Raw genomic sequence first — 8,295 nt, 5'->3', positions numbered from 1 at the left:
ATATTGATTTATTAATTATTAAATAAATAAAAACTGATTTCATAGTCATCCATTTCACAGCAAAATGAATTACTAGCTTTAACTGACAAATATTACTGTTTATCTATTCAACTTACTCGATCTTAAATTGACTGATTATATATTGAAACCAAAACTTTTTTGATTTTATTTTCATCATTCTATTATATATATATATATATACACTGTATGTCTGTCATACTTAATCGTATACACAAGACTGTGATCCTCTGCCAGGAACATTAGGCCAGTCTGCTGCTGTCCAGAAACTAGTGGTTTGTCTTCGTCTGGCATCTCAGCTGAGACCAGTCCACTATGGGAGACCCTACCAGTAGTTGTGAAGTACCAGTGGCGTAGCTCTCAGCATCACTGATGCACACAAGCCCTCACAGCACGTCAAGCTGCAAACCATGTGAGGGACCCTAACCTACCCTAACTGAACCGTTAAAACCGACCACAGCTCAAACAACCACGCATAACGCATAACTAACAACCATGGAGCAATGTATGAAAACACTCAGAGGAGGCCAGCAACCGCAAAACAACCCAACAACTGCACAGAAAACCTTGAGAAAACCATGTGAACGCACAGAAAACCACTCAAAACATTCAACGATGCAGCAAGAACGTGTTGAAAACTATAAAATTGAAAATAAAACTTACTCTACAAATAAAACTTAGTCTATAAACTATAAACTTATAACTATATACAATATATACACTATTTACATATTTGAGCTGACACTGTGATGACTCAGTGTCTGGGCTTCTTTCTTCTGGGCCCCCTAGGCAGGGGCTCTTTGCTGATGTCCACATCAATTCGAGGAGCGACGCTTCTGTTGTTGGTGGAGAAGCTTTCGCTGATCAGGATGCGTCCATCAGGCTGCTCTGTCTCCACCAGTGAGGGGCAGCTGAGTTTCTCCCACAGACGCTGCTTGATGTTCAGTCCCAGCTCAAGGCTGTAGGGACGGCGTCGACCACTGCGTGTCTTCATCACGGGCTCAGCCACAGAGTGGTAAATGTCCTGGTAGCCCTGGACGCTGTGGCCGTGAATGAAGACAGACTCTTCCTGCTGACACAGAGGTGTTTCTGAAGAGACTGATGCTGCTGGACGGATGTCGGGAAGGACAGCAGCGTTCTTTATGTATCGCTCTTCCAGACCACTGGGACTTTGAGCTTTCACAGAGATGCAGCTGTGAGAGTGGTCCAACCTGACAACAGCTGGCAGCTGTGAAAGCTCACATGAGCCTTGAATGGAAGAGACACCCTCCACTACGAATTCTCTTAGGCTTGAGGGAAGAGCCCTGGTTCTTCTTGAACGACGCAGCTTCATGCTAATGAATCAAGAGAAACTTCACAAACTCAACAAATTACTGAAGCTCACCAAATTGTAGAGTTGTGAAGAGCTTGTAGCAGAGCTTGATCAGGATTCAAGGCTTCAGGAAGAGTTGTGTTGATGTTCAAATATCAACTCAAGCTGCTGTACTGCCATAGAATGCTGAGATTCATTTGAATGTAAACAACACTTGATGCCATCAATAAGTCAATTAGAACAGCATGATCTCTACTAAATGTATTATATGCTGCTCTATTGCCATTATCATTCTCATTTACAGTTTTATATAGGCAGTCCTCATCTGTGTGTGTATATAGTCTTGTCAATTAAGGCCAGAATCATTATTATGTTAGTGGTTAATGAATGAGTGTGTTGAATGAATCTTTTAAGTGAAACCATCATTCTTGTACTGATTCATACGTTTGAGTACTTCGAGTTCACTAAAGTCTCTTGCTTTTGAAGAGCACAGCAGCTGTGATGGCCTTTCCTCCACAGACTGACTATAGCACAAGCTAGTAGTATTCAAGAGTGAAGGAGCATTGCATTGGTTGTGAATCTACTGAATGAATCTGTGTTTGTGTTGCAACTATATTTTTCAAGGCTCTCCCTGATCAGGACAGACTGGTACATTTATTTCAGTAACAGTACAGAAACAGTATGTGAAAAGAGTAAAAAACAGAAACCTCAGTATTTATAAAAGAGTAGGTGAGAAATCCCTGGATGGCTTACTGCTTCAGCCCAGATTGTGAAGTGCTCATTGATGGATATTTTGTATCCTAGCCTTCACAGGAGGCCATGGCGGGAGAGGATACTTCACAATCAAACGTGAGTATTAGAAACCTTACATTACATTGTTGAAAGACTGTAGAGTAAACTGCTGATTTGTTGAAGGTGTAAAGATGCTAAACAGTATATTTGTGATTTGGTTATCTATTTTATTTGTCCATTAGTACTGTTGATAAATTGAGATCAATTTGTGTTGGATAAAAAGCAAGTTAACACATCAGCAACTACCTTAACATTTGAATGTAGTATTGACCTCATAAATCACAGAAGTAACCTGAATCTTGTCTGGATGTTACAGGGACAGGTGAGACACACTCAGGACTGATATTTGACATCTTTAAAAATCATCCACACAGACTGTTGGATCCCATGGTTATGTTTTGAAAATGTGAAATTAAAAAGGTGTCTCATGCTTTAAGCTGAATCATCTGAATTAAACATGTGTCACACTAACATTTGGGTTAAAGAGGCGCTTGAGTGAACCTACGCAATCACAAAATGAATATTGGCAGGTATGTTGGCGCATGGCTATCTGCCAGTTGTCTACTCTAGAGAGAGAAAGAGAAAGAGATAAAAAACAGGTTTCCTAATTTTAGAAACATTGCCTGTTACTGTAAAGATATTTTTAACCCTTTACTGTCAGAGTTACTGTGGCCAATCAATTCTATTAATGAAAATCATATTGGGCCAAAAACAGAAAACCGATTGGTGTCAAACAAAACTTGTTATAAGTAGCCATCATTTGTGACCCATGAGCCCATCTATGTTTGTCCTGCACAAGAAGTACAAATTACACACAAAACATTATATTTTAATATAATACTCTTTTTCATTTCAGAATGAAAAAGAATTATTTTAATGGTTTAAGTATAGTATGTTTCCAAATAAATGCAAATTTGAAGATGCTAATCATACATTTGGTTTCACTGACTTGCACTAAAGCAAATCAAAATGAATAATGTTTTTACAATGACACTGCATTGCCCAGAGGAAAATGTATTTCTCAGTGGCTGCTCTTCTTGAGCTCAGAAGACTTAGTTGTGATTCTCACATATCTCTTTTTTATCTCTTGGCTTACCCTGTATGTCACAAAATGTGCTCAAATTCAGTTTATTTTTACAGTTTATAAGTTTTAATAATTAGCTGTATGTATATATTCTATACAAAGTGCAAGATAAAGGAAATCAGTGCCAGGTCAGAATGAAAAGTCACAAAGTCATGAACTCGTTTGTCTGGTTATTTCTACGAACAAGTGACAGATACAGTCAAAGGGGAGGGTTTCTTCTCTTTTGACTGTGTCTGTCATTTGTTTGTGAGCTTACATATAACCAGAAACTCCTCCTTTTACCAGCAAAACACTCTGGCAGAGACAAAAGGCCACTAGATTTCTTCTAAACTGCCATCATAACACACATTGTAAAAACTGAATAACTTTTTACAGTGACACAAGGTAAGGCAATAATATTATAGAAAATAGCTACTGATAATGATTCTGCTTGTGATGCTTATAGCATGTAGAGAGATAATGCTGATACTGTTCATGTGAGAATTAGATTTAGAGTAAAAACATTAATGAAGAAATAATGCAATATTATTGTATTTAGTATTGCTTTTTAATTGATCTTGTGCTGACAGTGCTTTTTTACAAAATCATAAATCACTGTTGTTTACATCTGTTTATCAGATAAGTAAAAAAGTAACTCAAACATTTCACTTCTATTTTAGAACTAAACAAAGCAACATCATGATGGCCAGCAAAAAGAAACCAAGTAAGTATAAAAATAATAGATAATAGATAAACAAAAAGACAACTGGAAAGCTATTTAAATTTCATCTACTTCATATTTTTCAATGAACCAGTAACCGCGGAGGAATTGCACTTTGGTTACCTCCTCAAGTCCCCACCTCCAGCAAACCTGACCAAAAGCACTGTACGTCTCATTACAATTCAAACCTGAAACCAAAATATCTGCAAAGACAATTATTTTGTTTGTGAAACTTATCAGTTTTATATATCTGTCACAGAAAGTATGGAAGTATTATTTCTTTGTGCTCTCCAAGAAGAGTGAAGACTCCTACCAGCTGACATATCATACAAACCACGAAAGGATAGACAAGGCTTTGCGAGTGATAGATGTTTATAAGTAAGGAAAAGACTCTAAATCATAAATAAAGTATTTGCAAGCTACAGTTAAAACATCTTTTTGCTTTAAGAATCATCCTGTTCTTTGTTGGCCCTGAGAAACATCAGAAGTGGGACTGGATTCAGAAAAACTTCAAGTGTTCTCCATCCTCTGTGCTGTTCATGAAGGTGGAAGAAGACACAGGAAAACAATCCAGAGACTATTTCCTCATTGGAGAAAACAGGTTTGCCATTTGGACTATATCCATGAAATCAAAGTATTTAAGCAGTTGTTTAATCATTCTGTTTTTGCATATACTGGAAATATAATACTAGCAATCTTTTAGTTTAAGCTTGGAATTTTTATTTTAACGCCCGATGAAGTTTTTCCAAAAAAGTGGTGTTAAAGGTTTTCTGCTGTTTTCAGTGATGATGTGAATGGTTGGTTCAGTGCCTTATTTGAGGTATTGAAGACCCAGAAATCACGAAATACCCTTCAGGTAAATATTAAAGTATGATAATAATTTGATTGTTAGTGGTAGTTTATATGCATGTTGTGAAGATAAAGAGAGCTCAATCTTTACACGCATATAAACTTCAACTAACAGTCAAACGTCTGAACACACCTACTGTTTATATATTATTACAATTTCCTAAACAATAAATAACAAAAGGAAATATGTCACTTATGCAGTGGCCTAAAAATTTAAAACTAAGTAGCAACCACTTGCTATTATAAAATAATTAAAGTTTTGAAAATAATTATATGCAGTTTTTGGTTTTGTTCAGAAATTCACACAGTGGCATAATTTCTATGTCTACAATTTATTTACAAGCATTTAAGCATGCTCACATGCTTTACTTTTTCAACAGGTCGACAAAATTAGATCAGCATCTCTACCTGAATATATGAACTTTTCAAAAGACAATGACAGACGGTCAGCACCTGAATTAATGCTAACTTACCCATCACAGTACACAAAAGACGGCTATCCTCCAGTTATCGAGAATACAGATGAGAAGGACGGGAAGCAGCATGAATCTCTAAGGAACAGCGGTGTATACATGCCCATGGCATCAGTGTAAGTGTCTGAGAGCACTTCTCCCTGAAACAGTTATTGAAAATACAATTTCTGAGTGACATTTTAACATTTATATTGCCTGATGATGATCAAAATATACAAAACAACACTGTTTAATTTTTTAATTTCATCGAGGAAGAGTCTGTTTTGCGGTTTGGAGAATTCCAACTTTTTTCCAACTTGCTGAACAGGTTTTAGATGAATGTTGAAAACGAAAGCAAACACTTGGCAAGGTTTTATTATTCCTGAGAGATCAAAACAAGGAGTGTTCTTGTTCAAATTAAACATTTAAGTTAAATGGTAACATTTAAAATGAAAGTTTAGCGATAGGCAATTTTCTGGATTTATACATCCAGTTTTACTATGATCACAGGAGTTGTGCAAGCTACTAGTACATTCTCCATCTTAATATACTTAGGACTGACACCATCTCTGTTTGACTGACCTGATTTTTTTTCTTCCCCAGTGAAGATCACAATCATTCTAAGCAATCAGTCAGCTTAAATGGAAACTGTGTCTCTGCTGAGTTGGACAACAGGTGATTTTTATCATTTCAAACAGGGCTGTAACCACTATAATCAACCAGGCATTGCATTTGACTACTGGAAATATTATTAGCAGTGTGCGTCTGCCTATTGCATGTATAGTGCCTTGCAAAAGTATTCATTCATATTTTTTTTTTTCACATTTTGTCTTGTTGCAGCATTATGTTAAACTGCTTTTAATTACTTTTCCCCCCACATCAATCTACATCTTATACACCATAATGACAATGCACAAAACAACTTTGCAAATTTATTAGAAAAAAAAAAACTTCTGGGACACTCGAAATTTAGCTCAGGAGCATTCATATTGCTTCTAGATATTACTACACTTCGAGTGGAGTTAAACTGTGCCAAATTCATTTGAATGATTATGATTTAGAAAGGCACACACCTCTCAGAAAAGACCAAGTCCTGAGTTCAAGATAACTGCCTGTAGAGCTCAGTGACAGTCTTGCGTTAAGGCAATGATCTAGGGAAGATTTCAGAAAAAAATCTGCCTCATTGAAGGTTCACAGAAGCATGTAGCCTCCATTATCCATAATGGAAGACGATTGGAACAACTAGGACTCTAGAAAATGTCTGCCAGCCCTCATCCAAGCTGACAGAGCTTGAGAGGTGAAAAGGTGAAGCAGTTGGCAGATAATTGCCAAATGCAGATGTGCAAAGTTGTCACATCATACCCAAAAAGACTTGAGGCTGTAAAGGTGCTTCAACTATTGTACTGAGTTAAGGGTATGAATACTTATGCAATATACTTATTTCAGTGTTTTATTTTTAATAAGTTTGTAAAATTTGCAAATCTGTTTTTTTGCTTTTCATTATTATGGTGTATGGAGTGTAAATTGATGTGGGGTATAACCAATTTAAAGCAGTTTAACATAATGCTGCAACAAAACAAAATGTGAAAAAATGAGTCAATTCTTGAGCAAAAGTGGTTATTATAAATGTGTGATTTTGTATTTTTCTGTTCTGTAGTGAAACAAACACACATGCTGAGAATGAGATCTGGGGTAGTCAAAATGATCTGGAAAACAAGATGATCTCTACACAGGAAGAAGGCAAACCATGGTGCAACTCTACAATAGATAATTTATTTTCAGGTCTTTTTAAGAATTAATGTTAATATGAGTAGATATGAACTACTTACAACATATTTCATCATCATCTTCTCCAGTGTGTCTCAGTGGTGTCAGATGCAGGACTCAAGTAGGGATCAGACCCTGCCCCAAGACATTGTAGAACGGATGCATCAATGCTTAAAAAGACTAAACAAAGATGAGGTAAGATGCTAAAATCTTAAATTTTTCTGATAAAAAATAATTGTTTTTCTAATTTTTATCACTGTATTCAGAGACCTATAAATAAAGTTACTGAAATTACTTGCAGGCAAAACTCCTAGTTCAGCGGTTTCCAGGCCTCAATCTGAACACTGTTTATCGCACTGAGGACAGGATACAAAATCTAATGCAAATTCTCTCATCATCAACGAAATAATAGAAATGTTGTACACTATTAAGGTCAAATGGTCTATGGGACATTAAAGCTCATTCATTTGTTGTTTTTGTTTTTGTACATTAATCCTGTAAATATGTAAAACAAAAAAGAGAGCTAGAGAGAATTACATTTAACTGTTAGATTCACTAACCTTAAAATTAGTAACATTTAGACTGTATATATGTACATTAAATCTACACTAAACAAATTGTACAATTATAACAGTATGAGACACTTTATGTACTTTGTCTATAAAATTGCTATAGTATATTATTCTGTGTGTTTTGCAATTCATGTAACCAGAGATGCACTCACTGCTCCCGATCATGCATAGCTTTAAATGTTTGTCACTCTTTATTACGATTAATGATAATGAATCTATTGAGATGGACTAGAAACAAGAAACTCTCTTTATACAGGGCACCATAGGCATTTTACAGGAATGTATAAATAGTTAATTTAGAGAACATTTTAAGTTTAGTCCCTTAAACTAAAAAAAAACCTGTTTAGTTGTAATGATAAATAATTGACCATTAGGATCTTAACTTAGGCCTAACTGGCTGCATGTGAGGGTTGGCTCTTACGTTCTGTGGTCCTATGAAAAAGCAAGATGGTAGCGAGAGCGTGACTACATCTGAAGACAGTCTGTTGGATTGTGTAACAAAAACCTTCAATGAAATGAAGACACCGCAAACATCCACTGAGTCAGATGGTAAAAACCATAAATGCCTAAATGGCTTGTCCCTCAATTTCTATCACATGTAAAACCCCTGATTTTATATACTCATAGGCTTTGTGCAAATGATAATTATGATATATGCATCTGAAATTGAGCCTTCAGAATCAGAGTAAAGCTTTATTGTTATGCCTAAAGATTTAGAATTTTGCCCAAAGCATATATGTGACCCTGGA

This window comes from Garra rufa, chromosome 22 (genome assembly GCF_049309525.1).
Source record: "Garra rufa chromosome 22, GarRuf1.0, whole genome shotgun sequence".
NCBI lineage: Eukaryota > Metazoa > Chordata > Actinopteri > Cypriniformes > Cyprinidae > Garra > Garra rufa.
The sequence above is the reverse complement of the archived record's forward strand: the minus strand, read 5'-3'. Positions refer to the sequence as shown.